The 20,556-nt window shown below is 41.9% G+C and overlaps 1 protein-coding gene across 1 annotated transcript in view; it reads right to left on the bottom strand.

The window, feature by feature from the left end:
- The window catches only part of PASD1 (PAS domain containing repressor 1), a 98,016-nt gene extending 89,967 nt beyond the window's left edge, over nucleotides 1–8,049 (bottom strand). The window contains exon 1 of the mRNA XM_034649061.1: nucleotides 8,009–8,049. The gene's annotated coding sequence lies outside the window, so the exon portion shown is untranslated. The remainder of the gene's footprint in view (nucleotides 1–8,008) is intronic.
- Between the last annotated feature and the right edge of the window lie 12,507 nt (nucleotides 8,050–20,556).

Here is a 20,556-nt window from a genome sequence, read left to right as displayed (position 1 = left end):
CATTTCAATCAGCTTTTCTTCCCAGGAGCACCTAACCTAGGAGATCTCCCTCCCAGCCCTACACAAAGCATATCTGCCCAGAAAGGCTTAGCTGGCCTCTGTCTCGGGGGGAGCCTTTCAACAAAGAAAAGGGATTTCCATAAAGGTGGTCAGCTGAACACAGCCCCTACGTGAGGCTCTACAGCACTGAAAGGGCCATTCTCCAACCTGGCAGTGTAATCCTCATGGAGAGCTTTTGTCCCAGAGGCTGTGGTAGGCTGCTTTATTCAGCTGACAATACACAGTAAAAGAATGAACGAACCACCTCCTTTTGGTAAAGCTAAGGCAGCTGGCAGCCCACAAACCTGACAGCTTACCGAATAAGAGGCAGGACAATTGTTAGCCCCAGATCCAAAAGGTGATCTGTAAGGGAGCGCCCACTGCTAGTGCTCCTGGCAGCATGCTGGGCCCAGTTCACCACTCAAGACAAAGGTCCCAAGGCCACCTTCACATTAGAAAGGAGCAGTGGGATCTGGAAGCTCCAGCAAAGCCCTTCCCTACAATCTTTCCGAAAGAAATCAAAAAACCTTCCATCACTATGTAGCCCCTTCGACAGCTTTGTAGAACACTATAATCATTTCCCATTAGAACGCTGAGAAAGAGCCAGCCTTCTTGTTTCTTTTGACATTTCCTTTTCAAAAAGAAATTTAGTTTAGTTTTCTTATTTTTAAGAGCTTTAAATTTACAAAATGGAACAGAGAAACAATACAAACATAATTTTACCACCCAGGGGCAAATATTGCCATTTCAGATGATTTCTTTCCAATCTTTTTAAGTAGCTGTGAGAACTCTGTAAATACAGTTTGTTCCCAAGGCAAGTCTAACTGATCCCTATTTATCAACTAGGGAACAAGCCTTTCAGAAGTTAGGTGGCTTCTCCTAATTTATTTTAACACCCTGACCTTAAGGTAATTTCCCAGCCCAATCTCCAGTTCTCCTCAACCTTATTCCACTCTTCCATATACCCTAGGCTGCTTTATCTAAAAAAGCAGGGAAGTTGTCTCCCAGAACAGGTTGAATAATTTTTTAAAAGGGGCCGTGTCCGTGAATGAAAACCCATATACAACAAAAATAACTTAAGATCAAGACATGAATTATGTGCCAATATCACATGAATGATCAAAAATACCACCTTGGTAAAAAGTTACTCAATTTATTAGCCACATGATTCTCAAATTAGAAGAGGGGCCAAAAAGGGGCGCCTGGGTGGTGCAGTCGTTAAGCGTCCGCCTTTGGCTCAGGGCGTGATCCCAGCGTTCTGGGATCGAGCCCCACATCAGGCTCTTCTGCTGGGAGCCTGCTTCTTCCTCTCCCACTCCCTCTGCTTGTGTTCCCTCTCTCGCTGGCTGTCTCTGTCAAATAAATAAATAAAATCTTTAAAAAAAAATAGAAGAGGGGCCAAAGAAACCTTCCATTTCCTGAATGAAAGACTGCAGACCTCCTCACTTAAATAATCTCCCTAATTGTTGCTGACTCTTGGCTTTGCGCAAGCCACATGCCCTCCTGCCCACCCCACTCCCCGCCCCCATTCCCACCCAATTCCTTTTCTTAATGCTGATGGTTAAGACACAACCACAGTAAAGTGAGGCTCTGCAAATGCCCTCACGGACAGCCACAATAGTGTCTCTGCTCGATGTACTTCAAATGCTTTCTGTGATTACATAAGTTGGAACTTCACACCAAAGGTTCCAACTTGTTTCTTGTGGAACATAAAGAAAGATGAAACAGCTCTCACTGAGAGTTTCCAGATTTTTCATGTTGATTGACTTTGTTTGTGAATTTCACCTCAAAGTACAATCATTTAGTGCAGACCTTTCAATTTCCCAAAGTCCTGCCTGTTAACTTTGAGGTTTTCTCATTTTCAAGCACTGTGTGGTCCACACCATACAGCACAGCTCACATCTAGGTTTCCTGAGAAGATCAACAAATGGAGCTCATGCTAGAAAAGGCTAAGAGTAAACAGCCCTTATGAAGTCCTGTCTGCAGAGTACTCACGAATGTTTCAAAGGGGGTTTGACACACTCCAAGGAGGAGAGCGAACCTTCCACAACTCTTCACCTATACTAAGGGAGATACTTATTACTTCCTATGAGGAAACAGCTGACTTACAAATTCACACTTTAAAAATCATTAATCCAATGGCTTAACTAGGGAGGTCGCAAAACTAGTGGAAATCAATAATATTCTTGAAGTCAGAATGCTTGGGACCTAGTCCCAGTTCTGCACTAGCCATGTGACCTTAGGCAAGTCGTCTGGCCTCTCTGAGCACCTGTAAAATGGTGCTAAGCCTGGACCTTGCCACCCCATAAGGTCCTCTCAGGAAGATCAGATACCATAAAGGAAGGCAAGTTCCATGAAAAGTCTAAGATGCACTGCACACCCATGTATCTGGTGAGTGCCCCAAACGACAAGCTCACACCCATGTATCTGGTGAGTGCCCCAAATGATAAGCTTCATTTTAACCTTGAATGTCAAAGTTCATTCACTTAAACAAGGAGACAAACAGCATGAAGGCACACTGGGAGTACAACACCTCTTGGATGGCTTTCTTCTGAAAAACAATAGCATTCATGAATTCAACAAATACTGCAGCAAGTACAGCATACATCGTCAAAAAATAAAAGGAAAAATCTTGGAACATTGTGTGCATACATATATTATGGTTAAATATCAATGCAGGGAGAAGAACACTAATCAAATTCATGAATTTATGCTTTAATTTCCAAAGCTAAATATTAGCTTGATTGAGTAATATCTAGTGTGCCTTGATCTCAGGTATTAGCATATGAAAGGCTGACTGCCCTTAGCTCCAGGCCCTCCCAGAGGTGCAACTTGTATATTTAAATATGGGGTACATTTATTAGTGGTCATGAACACTCTATAATCAAAGAACAACCTGTTACTTAAACAGTGTGCTTAATTATTGGAAACAGAATCAGAAGAAAAACTCATCAACCTCCAAAGCACCCTTCCCTAGTGGGCCATTAGCTAAACTCAAGTCAGGACACATACTCCATAAATACGTATCAAATAACAAGAATAATATTCTATTCTTCATAAATAGCATTTGTAATTCAATTTAATGTTTATGTAGTGTTTGTGAAAAGCCTTACAGCGGTCTTACACCCTTGATAAAGGACAATCGAAAAGGTAAAGTTCTTTGCAGACTGTGAACTGGGAGGCCTACCTCAAAAGCAGTTTATGTGCTCTATTAAAAACCTGAGAATTATTTGCCTGTCTTTCAAGAGACTGATGTTCTAGGATCATCACCTTGAAAATCCAGTGGGAACCCCATGTCACACACAGCTTGAGTTCAGCTATCAACATTCAGATACAGCATGAGTTACATGGGCATAACAGGGGACAGAGCAGATTTTTATGGCTGGAGTGGGTCGGTATGACTCAGTTTCCCCACATCAAAGCCATAAAGAGGTGCCAGTAGTCCACAGAAGCCTCTGCCAAAGGGAAACCTCCATGACTCTGGGTCTTTATTTCCAGCCCAGACTGTTCCCTTGAGCTCTGGCCCGGGACGTTTCCTAGATGTCCCACCAGTACCTCACACTCAGGCTCTGAACTTGCCCAAACCGTTCCTGCTTCAGTGTTCCCCATCTCAGTAAATAGAACTAGTCATACAAGACAGAAAACTGTAGGGGCACCTGGGTGGCTCAGTCAGTGAAGCGTCTGCATTTGGCTCAGGTCAGGATCCCAGGGTCCTGGGATCGAGCCCCGCATCAGGCTCCCTGCTCAGCGGGGAATCTGCTTCTCCCTTTCCCTCTGCCCCTCCGTCTGCTTGTGCTCTCTCTCAAATAAATAAATAAAATCTTTTTTTTAAAAAGACAGCAAACTGTAGAGTCATTCTTAACAGCTCCCTCTGCATAACCCTCACCCAAATCCAATCCATCACAGCAAGTCCCAATGGTCTATCTCCGAATCAGATGTGATATCTGTAAAGGCCGCTTTTAGGGAACAGACTTGAGCAATGGAAACCTGAGTAAGGTCAAAGGGCCCACAGCGAGCACCGGGCTAAATGCAAACAGGCCCACTTGGCAACCACCTCAAAATAGCCATAGGCCCTAGCTGACCAGTGGGCTACGTACAACCAGGCACAGGTACCAAAAAAAGAAAATACTATACATTACCACACCTCCTCAGTTTCCCCTGTTTCCTACAGCCCCCGACCACTGCCTTCTGGCAGTGTCTCCTTTGCTGTCCTGTCCACTGCTCCCTTGCAGCGTACTCAATAAACTTCTATCTTCGTTGTTCTGTCTTGTGTGAATTCTTTTACTGCCTGTGCCTCTGGCCTCCACCCGATCGGGTTGTCCCCACAGTATCTGGAATCACGCTCTTTGTTAAAACCATGCCATGGCTCCCTACTGTCCAAGAAATGAAAGACAACTCCTCAAACTGACCCACCCACCTGTGGTTCCCCAACCCTCCTCCGATGGCCTCAGGACTAGTGAACCTCACTTGGTCACCTCTTGCTTTGGAAAACACCCTGCTTCTTCAGTCCTCTTTGATTTTGTTCATCTATGCACTTCCCTCTGCTTCTCCTTCTAAGGATATGGAGCTCACCCTTCAAAGCCCAAACTAAATCTTCCTCCTTGAGGAAGATGTGCCAAGGCCCAACTGTCCCCCACCCAGGGGAAATCAGTCACTCCCTCCTCTGCTCTACCAAGGATGCCGTGACATATCCAAGCATAACGCAAGCACTTCGTGACATAATGTCCCTCTAGCATGTGGGTCTCGCTGAAAGCAGTACCTGTATCTTACTCCACCGGCTTTTCACCGTCCCCAGCTCCAAGGGTGCCTGTCACAATGTGAATGTGTTGAATGACATTTGAATTGGGGCCAAAACCAGAAGAATTAAGCTATACTTTCATCACAGTTTTTTGTTTTACCACCACTAACCAACTGCTTTCCCCACAACCAAAATTACTACACAGCTTTCAGTTAATTTAAGAGGAGTAGGAGGATTTTTTTTTTGTCCAATTCATTCTAATCACTAAAGAATCTGAGTACCTGTGAATTGATTTGCAAACAAAGTTGCACACAATGGTCCTGGCTTAGTGGGGGAGGAGCACAGCCCCTATACTTGCCCCTGGCAGTTAGAAGGGCCAGGTTCCCTCCCCTCCTCACAAATGCCAGGCCAGGCTCAGCCATGTTCGGAGGCAAAGATTTCTCTGTGCAATGACTTACTGATGGGGTCGGGGGAGTACCCAGGCCTTCTCATCACTAAGCCCAAACATTTCTCCAACCTGGCCATTTTGGCCCACGTACTTTCAAAGTTATGAGTTAATGCTTTCCAGAGATCCCTTGGAGTTTAATGTAAAAAATCCTCTTTTGATGCCTTGGTGTAGTCACACTTTTATGCTCCCTTTTCTTTTAGAACACAGAGATAAATGAGCAAAACAAAGCTACGTACTTCAGACACAACTGAACTATATGATTTCTTAGAGCAAGCACTTCCATTGGCAGTATTTGTTTCTGAATGTGATCACCGCGAATGCCTTCTGGAGTGATAAAAATAAACTGGCTACCTATTTTACTGCAGAATTGCTTAATTTTATAAAGCAAGAGGAATTTATGATTCCTCCAGAAGTGAAAATTTCTCCCTTGTACAACTTCAGCTCTGGGTAAGAGAAGGACCCTGCTAAGAGGGCCTGTCATTGTCTGGGATGGACTTTCAGCCTGAGATTCTCCTGCCCTGCTATTCAGAGTCAAGCGACTAAGCTCAAAATAAGGGGATTAAAGCGGGAGTTCATTCCATTAAGAAGAACAAGAAGAAATTTATTACTGTGCTATTTTATTTCTCTATGGAGATATACCATACATGAAAACCTTTCTCAGAATTGTTTAAAATGTATTGTCCTGAGAGAAATAACAACATTCACAAGGCAAGGACCCAAAAGAGAGTCATCTGTAGTGAAATAACCACCCAACATGAGAAAATCCAAGTGTTCCTCCCTGGGTCATCACATGATGACCCCCAGTGGCCTCACCCACCACCCAAGGTCCCCTGTTGCAGGGAACCACACCTCAAGCTGCTGAGCTACACAAATAAAGGGCTATCTTCATTTTAATCCCATTACATACGTAATAACCCAGTTGACCAAGCCAGAGCCCCTGAATGATTCACTGGCCCGCTTGCTCACTGTTTTCCCAGTATCAAGCCATTAGAACTCTGGGGCTCCTCATCTGCCATTTTAAAATTAGAAAAGGAAAAAAAACGCACTTCTTCGAAGGGTTAGTCACTATATGAGAAGTTGATCCTCTCACTTTTTTTGTTTAAAGGAATAGGTCAAAAAGTAATAATGCAAAATTCCCTTAATTACTAATGAAAATTATGCTTGCTTTCAAATTCCTTCTTCATGTGTGGGGTCAGAGAAATTAGTAATCTGTTGATGAACACACCCCAAAAGAACAGCAGGGAAACTATATAAACCTTGCCCTGTCCTTTTTCTCTCTTTTGTTTTCTCCTGGACTTGCCAGATTTACAGCTATCTATTCTCTCATTTTTCAGGTTTTGTTTCCAGCTGGGAAAGAGCAAAATTCCTTGAAATCCTAAAAATACTAGTTTCTACTTTGCTCACAACCTCCAAATCGCTTGGGGCTTTAACTATGCTTCCCTAGTTTGCTAGGCACTGACCTTGCTGCTGCTGCCACCACCGCGACTGCCGCCACCACCCCTGCCACCTGTAGGGCAATGGCATCTAGACTTCCATGTTTTAAAATATTTAAGAACTGACCACATTTCATGGCCATGTTCTTTTTTTCTTCCGGATATTTCCATTTTGAAACTCCTAGTACATGGCTTCACCGTAGTCTTACTTTCAGAGTTATAAACTATGCCCCTACTTACACGCAAAGTTTGACTTTATAAAATGAAGGTAGTAAGTGCTTGTTGGTAACAAGGTAAAATTTGGGACCCCTGCTAAAATAATTCATCAAATTTCTCTAGCAAGTTCCTCTGGTTGATTATTAAATAAAAACCCTATTTCTTTAGCTCATATGAGTTAAAAGCTTGCAGCTGCCCCCACACCCAATCCAGTGAAGAACATGCTATTCTTCCTTTTATTGATAGAAAAATTATGCAAAATTGCCAGAGTTCCTTCCCTCTCACACTCAATTTGGCTATATTTTTCAAAGAAAGAACGGTTTCAAAAAATCAATTTAAACACAATAAAACCATTGTAACATAAGTTGTTCTATTAACCATAAAAGCTTCTCCACGAACTGAGTTGTTCACTTAATTTGTTTTTGTTTTCTTTGTTTACTTTAGGAGGGGTCTCACTTAATGTTGTACGGGCATTTGTTTATATTTATCTAGGCTTCAGTTATATATACTACAGGTTTTTAGATTCATGCAGGGGGTTCAGCTTTTATGTTAGCATTACTCCATTTTAAAAGAAAAGATTTTCTGGAGTAGCTAAGCGCTCTCTGCTCTCAGTCTAGATGGGGTCAGATACCAGTTCTAACGCAAACGCCTTATCTTTTGAAAACAGAACCAAAGGAAACCTCAAGTGGATCCTTTGAAAATTCACACTTGCAACATGGCCTTCAAACTTGGAAAGTCTGCAGTTGCCCAGTGCACCAGCTGTTCCGCCTACCTACTAAAGCCAGGTCAATCTGCTGCTTTCCCTCCTGCCTCAACTGTACTAACGTGCCTGGGAGAGCCTCTGGCTTTGCTACTCGCTCACTTTCCTCACAAATCTGTTTCCGAGGTTTAAGTTGATGCTGGGAACTTTCTAGAAATTTCCAAAGAAGAGTAAAAGGGTACCCCCTGCAGTGCCACACCTGTGATGCCATCCCTATGGAGGCCTCAAAATGCCGGCCTTCCCACCTGCACACCCCACGGTCCTCCCAACCAAGCCACCCTCCCGGGGTGCTCCAGAAGACGTGTCTCCGAGCCCCCGGGGGTGGCAAATGGCAGCGCGCCACGGAAGACCTGTTACCTCGCAGGAGCCCTCACCTGCCTGTGCTTGCCCGCTGCCCTCTCAGAGGCCTCCAGCGCGAGCGGGGTGTCCGGGTCCCAGGGGAGCCGAGGGGCGGGCCGGGGCGGGCTGAGGGCCTGGAAACTCCTCCTTGGCTTCCAGTCCTCGCTGAGAGCCCTAAGGGTCCGTGAACAAAGCCTTGTATCCGATTCCTCAGACAATGAAACCCCCAAGCCAGCGGCGCTCGCAGGGAACCGAGCAGGGGGCAAGGGCCACTTCCGCCTTGACCTGAGCTGTTGGGGTCACGGGAGACCGCCTCCGGAACTGGGGTACGGGACGCCCCTTCCGCGCAGCTCCTGGTTTCCGGGCCCCAAGGTTCCGCTCCGGCCCCGGACACTGCAGAGCAGCACCTGCTGAGGCCCGTGGAGCCGGAAGTTGGGGGTCTTTTGGGTCCGGTCGGAAATCCATAGTGGGGCTAAAGAGACTCAGATCTCCTCCTAATCCAAAAGGGTCCTTGCAGCCTGAGGAAAACCAGAATTTCATCCGTGGTTGAGTAGCAGCTTGAGTAGCAAGCTGAGTATCAAGTCCTGCCGGGCCAATGCCGCTCTTCGGGCGCAGCCCTAGTGGTGCCTGGAGCCCCAGAGGACCAAGGGAGAGCAACTGTAGGCTGTTCCCCTTGACTTGTCATGTCATTAAGCATGATGATCGCAACCGCGAGACAGCTTTCTTTCGCTTTCCCAATCTGCCCTCCTCGCCAGCCTTTTCCTGCGGAGACATCCCACCAGAGCTTTGCAGTGTTGCCCTGCATGCACTACACGATTGGATTTCTCAGGTCTGTTTCTAAAAACTCTCAGGGGTGTCTGGGTGGCACAGCGGTTAAGCGTCTGCCTTCGGCTCAGGGCGTGATCCCAGGATCCTGGGATCGAGCCCCGCGTCAGGCTCCTCCGCTATGAGCCTGCATCTTCCTCTCCCACTCCCCCTGCCTGTGTTCCCTCTCTCGCTGGCTGTCTTTATCTCTGTTGAATAAATAAATAAATAAATCTAAAAAAATAAAAAAATTTAAAAAATTAAAAAAACAAAAACTCTCAGAGAAGACAATTCCACCACTTCCCTCAGCCACTCATTCCAGAATTGAGTAATCCTCACCGAGGAATAGATTTAACACCACATGTTGTTTTCTCAAGCTGGCCAATTTTGTTTAAAAAGACAAGTTAAAAAGACCTCCACTGAGTTGAAAGATTGAAAACCACCTTTAATTCTGACCCAGCATACAGTATGGGATGAACAAAGTAAATATTAATTTAACAACATCATTAATACTAAACTTTATTCAAAAGAGTGACACCCTTTGTCCCTCAAACAAGGACATGCCACAGAAAGGGCTCCAGAACTTTCTATGTACCACATAACTTTTTGATTTCAAAACTGTACCACTCAATCATTGCACAAAATATAGGTATATGTATGATGGAAAAATACAGTAAAACAGCATGTTGTACACCTCAAATATGTATTTTTTAATTTGTCAATCATATCTCAATAAAGCTGGGGGGGTGCATCATCATGAGGGGGATCTTCGGATATATTCTTTTACCAATTCTAAAATTAAACTTAAAATCCTGGTACCCCTGAAACTAACATAACATCGCATGTCAACAATGCTTCCATTAAAAACAAGTTAAAATCCTAAACTCTTACGGAGTTTAGAAAGAAGCTCCTAAACTCAGTTTCAGGAGGGACTCATTTTAAAACAGCATGATGCTTCCCAAAGTGCATTTTAAATAGACCATTTGGATTTGTAGCTGTAGTACAGCCTTCAGGCACCAGAAACTCTAATTATTAAGTTTAAAAGCTTCAGCATGGCATGACATCCAAAATAACCAGGAAATGGTAGAGCAAAAAGTTGTGTAGTGAGGCAGGCATTTACATAACACTTCCCTAAATCCTAAAGCACAGTGTTGCATGAGAGAAGAAAAGTCAGGTGCCATTGTCCCCAGCTCTCTTTCTTCTCATCCTAAAACAAATCAATTCTTTCAGTGCCAGATTACATGCAAGGAGGGACAGATATCATGTAGGAATGTAATGCTTGTCATTTGTAGAGCATATCATCAGCGTTAATTAACTCTCTATACAACTACCACTGAGTTGTCAAAGACAACATTCAAAACAAAGGGATTATTAAAAGCATTAATCCTAATAATGACCGACCAACCTTCCTCAGAAACAAACCATGACTCGCCCCCAAAAGCAGAGATTAGCGGCAGCAGAACAGAGCGGGAAGAGCTTGGGCTCAAGTATAAATCCTGGCCAGTTTTAGAGAATGTAATTGACTTCTCTGAAGCCACAGTGTCCTCTCACCAACAGACCCAATAATAAATAGTACCCGGCTCACAGAGTAGGGAGGATTCAACGGGATGATGCATGCAAAGTGCCTGGCACAGAGCCCAGCAAAAAGGAGGCCCTGGTCAGTGGGGCTGTAATTACCATTAGGAAGCACAATAAAATACTCACCAAAGGCAGGCAGGGCTTCCAGATGTCCATCCCGTCCGAACACAGCATGCAAGTGTTGGGGGACATCCACCTGAGATTCTTCTGGTCTTGCTTGGAGGTACCACTTTACCTCTGGTCTTTCTCACAGGGGACCTGCCAGTATCAGAGACTGAGCACTCTCCTGCAAAGAAAGGACAGCCATGAGTAGCCTCTACGCGAGCCCCAAAATTCCATGGAAATCTCCAAAGGAATTCCCTGGAAGACAAAAACAAAACAAACAAAAAAACAAGTGATGTAACGTTTTGTCTCCGTGTGGGCATCAAACTGCCAGTTGTTTGCTTCATCCCCAAAGGAAATAAGTATCCCATTTTTACATCTCTTGAGGGAAAAGACAACACACTTGCACAAAATCAACTTCAAGTCACTCCTAGTTTATAAGAGCACTCACAGCCTTATTCATCTCCAGTTTAGTCAGATGCCATTTTGTGAAAATGTAGTAATATTTCTAGTACACCTGGAATACATGGATCAATGTGTGAGTTGAGTTTCCATTAAAAGTCCCCCATTTTCCCTGGTATGATACTAATAAATAGTGGTGTACTTTAGTGAAGCATGATCTTTTTTACTTATGGGAAAATTCGATGATAAATACATGAAAGGAATTTAAGAAGTGCTATTTCATTCTATCTTGAATTAAAAAAAAAAAAAAGCAATCAGTGAATTCTGCAACGATCCACCCTTTTAGTCCACATCCCCATCTCTGGCCTGCACCCCTGACTGGAGTCCTTCCTACTCTCACTCTTGTGCCCTCCAAACTGGTCTCCACCCAACAGCCAGCGTGGCCTTTAAAAAAGTTCATGTCACATCATTCCCTAGGGGAAATACTGTCTGCTCTGCACCACAAGCACTTCTGGCTGTTGAGGAAAACCCCATCCCATTCTCACCACCTCTACCCTCCCAATCATAATGGCTGCTCTTTTCCTCTCACCGCACAACAGTTAGAACTTTGCTATAGCTTTTACCAAATATTTTAATGTGACAAACTACTGAAGGGACAGGAAAATCATTTACTAAAAAGACCAATTGTTAAAATAGGTTCCCAGAGGGCCTAAATGCCCATGTGTTCTTCCTATACTCTCAACCTAGCAAGAGCAAGTTTGGAACATTCAAATTACTGATGCTTTCCAACCTACAGACTGTGAGTGAACCACTGAGGGTGTCTTACAAGGATGGGAGTGGGGTGGAAGTATGGAACTTGCTGGGGGTTCTGCCTTAGTGATGATGGCATAGCCAAGTGGGTCCTTGTTGATGGTTTGGCCCAAGCCCCTCATTTTCTAATTAAGGACACTGAAGCCCACTGAATCCTTTGGGAAGGATTGTCCAGAATCTGAGGGCTAGAGATCAGTTGTGCCTAGATGAGAAGGCCTGGCTGCTCCCACTATATAATGCTCTCATGTATTTTGCATCTATAGAAAGTCCCTATGCCTGGTGATAAGGATGTCTTTTTACTTCTTAGTATAGGAAGGGCATTTTTCATAGGGTAGATTTGTTTCCTGATTTCAGGGGGACAGAGGAGGGCCTGAGTGTCTTTGCACCAGTTGCTTCTCAAGTAGCTTCAAGTCACGATAATGAATACGCCACTGTGATACATTTTGGACAGCCTGCCCTTGGCCCCCACAGCACAGAACCTTAAGATGCTTTTATAGGAGAAAATATCTTCACCTAAAGACTATGAGCAAGACATGTTTTTGTTCTCTGGCCATTCTTTTCAGCATTTGTATAATTATTTGTAGCTTCAGTTGCTACGGAAAGCAAACACCACTTACCATGACAACAGTAACAGCTTAAGGTACGCAGCTTATCTCAAGACTGTGAAGCTTCAAACACACTGAAGTGTGTAGGGCTTTAATATCCCTCTTTAAAAAAAAAAATCAACCAAATGTTCTTCTCCCCAGAAAAGCCACCTGAGTGTTCTCCACTTTCTCTGTGTTATCTGTCATGAAAAGCCAACATATCTCAAGGAGTACCTGAGGGCTGAAATCAAAGGAAATTTTAGTAAAAATTGATTTAAAAAAAAAAAGGTTGGTAAGAATCAACGAACAAATAAATAAAGATTTACTGTGTACCTATCCTGCACCAAAAATGTGTAGATTCTTTTATGTACATTTCATCTGATTGTGATTGTACCTCATTTTACAGAAGAGGGAAACAGACCCAGGAAAGTGAAATAACTAGTCCAGGGAGACAGAACTGGGATTCAAACTCGGAGTGAGCTGGCTCCACCCAGCCCACCATACATTGTTTATTCAAACAGTCTAGTCACCTGGCCCAAAACCAGGGTTCAGAATGAATTTTTGTTAAAAAAAATTAGAAAAAGATATTGTTTTAAAAAAATCAATCCACTCATCCAATCACTGACCTTCTTGTCAGTACACCCTAGGAACAGCTCTAGTTCCCTCTCACCTGGCTCCTGCTGCCCCAGCTCAGATCAGAAATAATGAGGGTGGGCAGTGGGTTGGAAATTCTTGCTGCAACCCACTAGGAGGTCTATCAAAATGACAGATAGTATGAAGGAGTTTTGAGGACGTGAAGAAATTGGAACCCTTACACACTGCTGGTGAGAACGCAAAGTAGTACAGCCACATTAGAAACCAGTCTGGCAACTCATCAAAGGTTAAATATAGAGTTACCATCGGACCCAGCAATCTCACTCCGAGGTGTATGCCAGGAGAATTGAAAATATATGTTCACACCAAAACTCATACAGCATTATTCATAATGGCCAAAAAGTGGAAATAACCCAAATGTCAATAAACTGATGACTGGATAAACAAAATAGGGTCTATCCATACAATGGCATATTATTCGGCCATAAAAATGAGTGGAGTACTGACTGATGATACAGTGTGGGTGAAGCTTGAGAACATTATGCTAAGTGAAATAAGCTGCTCACAAAAAGACATATACTGTAGGATTTCACCTATATGAGTACCCAGAGTTGTCAGATTCCTAGAGACAAAATGTAGAATAGAATAGTGGGCTGGTTGCCAGGAGTTCGAGGAAAGAGGAAATGGAGACTTGTCATTTATGGGGACAGAATTTCAGTTTTGCAAGATGAAAAGAGTTCTGGAGACTGGTTGCACAACAATGTGAGTATACTTAATACTATTCAACTGTATACTTTAAAATGGTTAAGATCGGGCTCCTGGGTGGCTCAGTCAGTTAAGGGACTGCCTTCGGCTCAGGTCATGATCCTGAAGTCCAGGACTGAGTCCCACATCGGGCTCCCTGCTCAGCAGGAAGTCTGCTCCTGCCTCTCCCCCTGCTCCTTCTCTCTCTTTCTCCCTCTCTCTCTCACGCACACGCATGTGCATGAACGCTTTCTCTCAAATAACTAAAATCTTTTAAAAAATAAATAAAAATAAAATGGTTAAGATAGAAAGTTTTATGTTACATGTGTTTAACCATAATAAAGAAGATTCCATTTATATGAAATGTCCAGAATAGGCAAATACATAAAGACAGAAAGCAGATTAGTGGTTCCAGGAGCTGAGGGGTGCTGGGAGGAGGAGTGCCTACCAAAGGGGACAGGGTTTCTTTTGGGGTGATGAGATGTTCTGGACTTACATAAAGGTGATGGTCACACAATCTTCTGAATACACTGAAAAACCACTGAATTGTACTCCTCTAAAGGGTAAATTTTGGGATGTGTAACTTATATATCAATTAAAAATTAGAAGTGAGAAAATGAGAGTCTAGGAGTGAGAACTGGTATGTATGGCAGAAATGAAAGGGAGAGGAAGGAGAGGAAATTGATAATTATGAGAAACCATGCACAGGCAATGCACCGACCTGCTTGGCCACAAACAGCTCGTTGTACCACGGTTGCAGAGAATCATATGCCACGGCTCAAAACGAGGGTGGGCTTCATGGCTGGAGATCAAATATTTGAGCAAAATATGAATATAGCTTTATGATTATTTTAAATGTGACACAAACTTACTATAAAACTGAGTTGATAAGTAGTCATAATGGCTAACTAGTCAGTGGCTCACTAGAGGATACAAAGAAATAATTATAATATGAACAAATGCTGATACTGTATTTGCATACAACTTGAAGGTAATTATATATTCGCATGGCATGTGTTTTGAGTAAGTCCTATCTCATTCTCACTACTGATGTTGGATAATAGAAATCTCTGTGGACAGCTAACAGGATACTAGGGTAAATTAAGAATAAGCATCTTTTAATCAAGCTATCTGAGAAAATCTGCTGCCTGCTGGATTTGTTACAAGTCCATCAAAGCTGTTGATTTATAGCAATTTATGGCACAAGTTCCTGGCTGTCCCACGGGGCGAGGAATTGCCACAAACCCTTTAGAATAAAGAAAAGTGAGAAGACTGTTGGAAACTGAACTGAGCCTTCAACTTGCAAGGAGCCCTTGGTGCTCACGAACGCTGAAGTCAATGTCCTTCACGGTGTAGCTAGTTATCAACAAAAGTGCTGCCTATACCAAATCCAGCAGGTGAGCCCCTGCTTAGATTTGTCTTGCAAGTTTGGCTTTGTTTTGTTTTATTTTGTTTTGTTTTGTGGAGAGTTATTACTTTCCTAACACTGAGGAAAATGCACACAAGGTGAATGCACACAGAGTCGACTCAAGTCAGGCTAGAGATACTATTAAATTTAAACAGGCTATGGAACAAAATACAGTTCAGATGCAGACCCAGGTATATATGGGATCATAGGATATGATAAAAGTGGTGCCACAGACTACAGGAAAGGATAGATTATTTGGTGGATGCTTTTGGGAGAATTGTCTCATTATGGAGGAAAAATCAAACTAGGTTCCCATCTAACAATCCGTATGAAGGTGGATTCCCAATGGTTTGAAGATTAATTATGAAAGGAAAAAATAACATTGAAAAGGAAATTGCAAAAACACTTTTTCATCTTGGAGTAGGGAAGAATTCTTTAAATAAGATCTTTGTTTTTTCTGAACCCAAAGATGTGAGGTGAAAAGTAATAAATTTGATTACATTCCAATTAAAGATTTCTGCTTAATGAAGGACATCATGGATAAAATTAAAGACAGATGGTAAGATGGGAGAAAAAAATGCAAACTCTTACCAACAAAAACTAATATTTTAAAAGCATCACCAAAACGATAGGAAGCTTAATAGAAAAATAGGAAAAGGATAAAGGAACAAAACATTTATAAAGAGGAAACCCAAAAAGCAAGTATATAAAATTCTTCAACTCATTAATTAATGCAAATTAAAACATCTGTGTGATATCGCCTTACATCTGTTGGCCTAGAAAATATTAGAAAGCTATAGATTACCAAGTATTGACAGAACTGAGGTATTATAGGAATCCTCATGCTTTGCTGTGGGAGCATAGACAAGGCCAGCCATTTGGAGAACAGTCCAGCACTAGTCAGTTAAATTAAGTATACACAATGGCCCGGCAATTTTGCTTGTGTATATGTATGTTTGTATGTATGTATTTGTGTATGTAAATGTGTCACTGAATCAAACATATTTTCCTCCTGAGGGCTTCACCCTTTGTTTTTTACATTTAGAAATCTCCTCCCCCAAATCTGCAAGAGTCACTACCTCCCTTCTTTTGATTCTCTGATCAAATATCACTTCCTCAAAGAGGTCTTTCCCAACAAACACTAAAGTAGGCCTCAATTCTCAGTCTATCCCATTCTCTCTACTTAATCACCATCTAAAACTGCATGAATTTACTCAGGTATTTGTTCTGTCTCCTCCCTCTACAAGGTCGGTTCCATGAAGACAGGGACCTTGTTTTGTTCATTGCTGTAGCTCCAGTGCCTGGAACTGTGCCTGGCACCTATAGCTAGATCAGGAAAGAGGGTACTAGAAGAGATGACAGGTCACTTCCCAGAGATGGCTCTAATTCGAAGCAGAAAGGGGGAGTTTTTGGCAGCCAGAAAGAAACAGATGAGTATTCAGAGAGCCCCAAATCTGTCCTGGGACCTCCACGAGTTCCTGGGGGAAGCCAGGGTATATACTGTAGGGGGAAAGAGTTCTCAGCAAATCTCTCATCTAAACTGCAAAGTGAGTTCAATAAAAAGGCCCCTCAGATGACTTCTCAATAGACTCATCTTCCTGTGTGGCTAGAAAATATACTCTTCATGAGGTCTCCTTTTACTAAGTTTTCTCTATTTCCATTTTGTTCTTTCATGCTCAATTATCATGTGTAATTTAACTGCATGATTTAATTAACTGCCAAAATGCAAAAGTGCAAAATTTTATGTATAAATAATTAGTGACACGGGCAAACTCTTGTTACTTTAGAACGAACAGCTGGTAGCTAATTGTGCTCACAATTACCTAATTGTAGGTTTAGCAACTTTTGGACTTGTTTTATATTCAAAATAGTTTCCATCTTCTTTAATTTAAAAAATTGTTCTAAATTTAAAAGAAGAGTACATCTAAGTGAAAGGTTATAATATGATTTTGTAAAACATGCAGAAGAATACTATGTGGAATAAAATCTAATTAGAACACAAATTAATGTTCCATCGAGAGTAGATGAGATGGAGTTTAGGACTGTGTTTATTGTCACAGTTAGCAGATTCTGTGAGATTGACAAAATCCAATGGGAGAAGATGTGAAAACATTCACAAAAAGTAAAAAACAGAAAAAAAAACGCACTATGAAGTAAATGAATGCATGCCCAAGGGTTCTATATATCCTGAGGGCACAAATGAGGAAAGACCAAAACAAAAATTAGGTTAGGAAACAGAGCTTAAACACACACACACACACACACAGACACACACACACACACAAAACCTTGTAACTCCAGTAAGGATTTTGAAGTCCTAAGTAAGCGGTGTTGGGGAAAATGAAACATCCCGTTTCTGTGTGTTGTAGCTAACCACTGGATGACTCATTCTGCTAGCAAGTCAGGGAATCCTTGGACAACAATATGGTGGTGAGTGTGAGCACAGACTTAGACAGTCATCTCTCTCCTAATTATAATCCGCAAAGGGAAAACAAATCTAGGCATAAAACTACTCATTATAGGTTTACACACTAAATGAATGATTCTAGGAATGAATGAAGCATAGTAAAGTGAATATTGCAAAATAAATAGATCAAGATATAAAATTTTAATAAATAGGCAAAGTAAAAACACTGCCTCACTCAATATTATGCTCAGGGTGTTTTCAGAAAGCCAGTAAAACCAGTTTAAAAGTTTATGTCATTTCTCATTATGAATCTTCTACTTTGACATAAGAGGAACAAAAGTTAACATGATGGTTTGAGACAAGGCATATTTTAGGCAATTTTGTTATGGTGACTATTGTTTCCGGTCAATAAATTTCCTAATCAGCATTAATTCAACTATGCAGTTTCGAATATTTTGAATGAAACTGAACCAAATATATCTGTCAATGTTTGATTTTTTTTAAAAGATTTTATTTATTTATGTGACAGAGAGACAGCCAGCGAGAAAAGGAACACAGCAGGGGAGTAGGAGAGGAAGAAGCAGGCTCCCAGTGGAGGAGCCTGATGTGGGACTTGGAACGCGGGATCATACCCTGAGCCGAAGGCAGACGCTTAACGACTGCACTACCCAGGCGCCCCTGTCAATGTTTGATTTTCAAGACTAGCATACAGATGATTCTTTTAAATCCTGCTGTTTTAGACAAACCGTATATTTAGGGCACAGCTTACCTGCCAGATAAGAGTCCAAATTTAAAAACAATATATATGTATACATTATCTATATCCATTATCAACACAAAAGAAAAACTATACCTTTTTTCATAAATTCACACTCTCGTATTATTTACTGAGTATTTATGAAGCTGAGTCCCTTTCTTCTCCACTGATTTATTCAAAACCATACAAATTCAGCTACTGGCTTTAATTCTGAACTCTGTTTGACTCTATAAGCACATTATTGACTACACAAAGCAAGATATTTTTTTCAGGAACATCTCTTCAGAAATATTTCAGTTGCAACATTTCAGAGCTTTTTCCTCAGAGAAATACATAGCTTGTTAACATTAGAATTGCTACTTTACCTACAATGGCATTTAGATTGGGGATGCTGATATTTACATACTAATCAAATGAAATGTATCAGTCTTCACCACAACCCCCTCCTCCTGCTTTTTAGTTTCTAGTCAAAAGAAACTACTTTGAAATTGAAGGGAACTTCATTTTCCCGATGCTTGATATAACTGTTCTTTTTCTATCCTTAAATCCACTTTCATCACCTCCTTAATTAACCTCCTCTTCTCTAACTACTTTTTTTTTAAAGATTTTATTTATTTATTCGGCAGAGATAGAGACAGACAGTGAGAGAGGGAACACAAGCAGGGGGAGTGGGAGAGGAAGAAGCAGGCTCATAGCAGAGGAGCCTGATGTGGGGCTCGATCCCAGAACGCTGGGATCACACCCTGAGCCGAAGGCAGACGCTTAACCGCTGTGCCACCCAGGCGCCCCTCTAACTACTTTTAACATCAGTCTACTGTCATATATATGTTTTTGTGTTGGATTATCTATTTATGATTATAACCATTCTCTAAGACTTACTTCTCTAGCCAGAGGGTAATTTTGCAGGAAACAGGGACCAGGCCTACTCTTTCAATGCTTTTTTACTGTTGAGAACACAACATGCCGAAAGAACACAAAAAGTACATGTGGATTGATTAATTGATAACCCTGCAGTATAATCTGCAAATAAACTGTAAGCAACTGATGCACATATTAACCCCTTAAAATTTTGGAAAAGCCATAATCTGTCATTTAAAAAGTCAGGTCTCAAAAATCCTAGCAGACAATGGGAGAGTTGTCCTGAAACATTTAAAAATTGAGCATAAGAAATATGTTAGAAGACAGTCACTTTCCTTATTTCTATATTTACCAGCAACACACATAAAGGTGCAAAAACAGTTACCAGGACCTTGTACCAAGATAGAGATAGGGATGACATGCAAACAGGATGCCACTCATTTGGAAATGAATGATTTCAAATTTACTTTTAAGACTGAGCTGTCCTTAGTTTTGTTCACCTATGTCCCTTCCCTACCCACCCCTTCAAATGCATGCATGCACGCACACACATTAGTAAATGTCATCTTGGAAATCTACAAAATATGAAACTTCAGTGTTTCTTGGCTTTATTTATGGTGAATTCAGAACGCCAAAATTAAGAATTCGTAATGTTCGACTGTGGAGAAAACTCACGGCCAGTCAAGTCAAAGTAATCTCCTGGGGAGCTTAATTTAGGGTTTCTCCCTTGAAGGAAAATGACCAAGCCCTGCCTAACGTCAGCCCCAGGGAAAGACTTCAGGATCAGGAAGAAGGATTTACAAATTCTTAAAATTGCCCTCTGTTTATAGTTTAATTTTGAAGACTCAACAATTCCTTTAAATTCTGCTCGGTGCCTTAACCAGAGTGCTTCCATATTGAAAGCATTAAGTGAAATAGCTTCTGGCTGAAAAATACAAACAAATTTCAGTTATCTCCATCACCAAGAACTGGAGAACAAGGCCCACCCTGCCTGGCAAATGAGCAATTAGTTTCTTGGATTTGTGCGGCTAGTTGAAAATAGTTAATGGACTTGCTAAAGCTGATTCCCCAGCCCCACAGGTACCTGATGAAGGCTGGAAGCTCTTGCGTAGGTTGTTTCAGCACTTCTGGATCCCACCAGTAAAAAAAAATCACTAATAGTCTGTGAGAGAGAGACACACACAGACACACACAGAGAGAGAACATTCAATATTAACAAGCATCTCAAAAGCCATAAGCTGCCCAGTGCATACAAACAATAGGGCCCTTAAAAACAGTGCCTTAACAAAAGTATTCAGGTCTTCTTTCAGGACTGAGTTCCTAAAACCTCATGGCTTTACATTCCATGGAATTCAGTCAGCTCCACCTTACAGGACCCTGAGTTTGCCTGCTCCTACATGAATTCACTATTTGCTCACACCTAATACTTGAAAATGGGTTAATGTGCAATGTTGGACTAGAGGACTGGACAGTGTTTGGTGTCAGGCTAAAGAGTGGAAAATGATTCCCTTTGAATGTTTTCAGATTGTATACTT

Source organism: Ailuropoda melanoleuca, chromosome X, assembly GCF_002007445.2.
Source record: "Ailuropoda melanoleuca isolate Jingjing chromosome X, ASM200744v2, whole genome shotgun sequence".
NCBI classification, from domain to species: Eukaryota; Metazoa; Chordata; class Mammalia; order Carnivora; family Ursidae; genus Ailuropoda; species Ailuropoda melanoleuca.
Note: the sequence above shows the minus strand (reverse complement) of the source record. Positions and strands in the feature narration are given on the sequence as shown.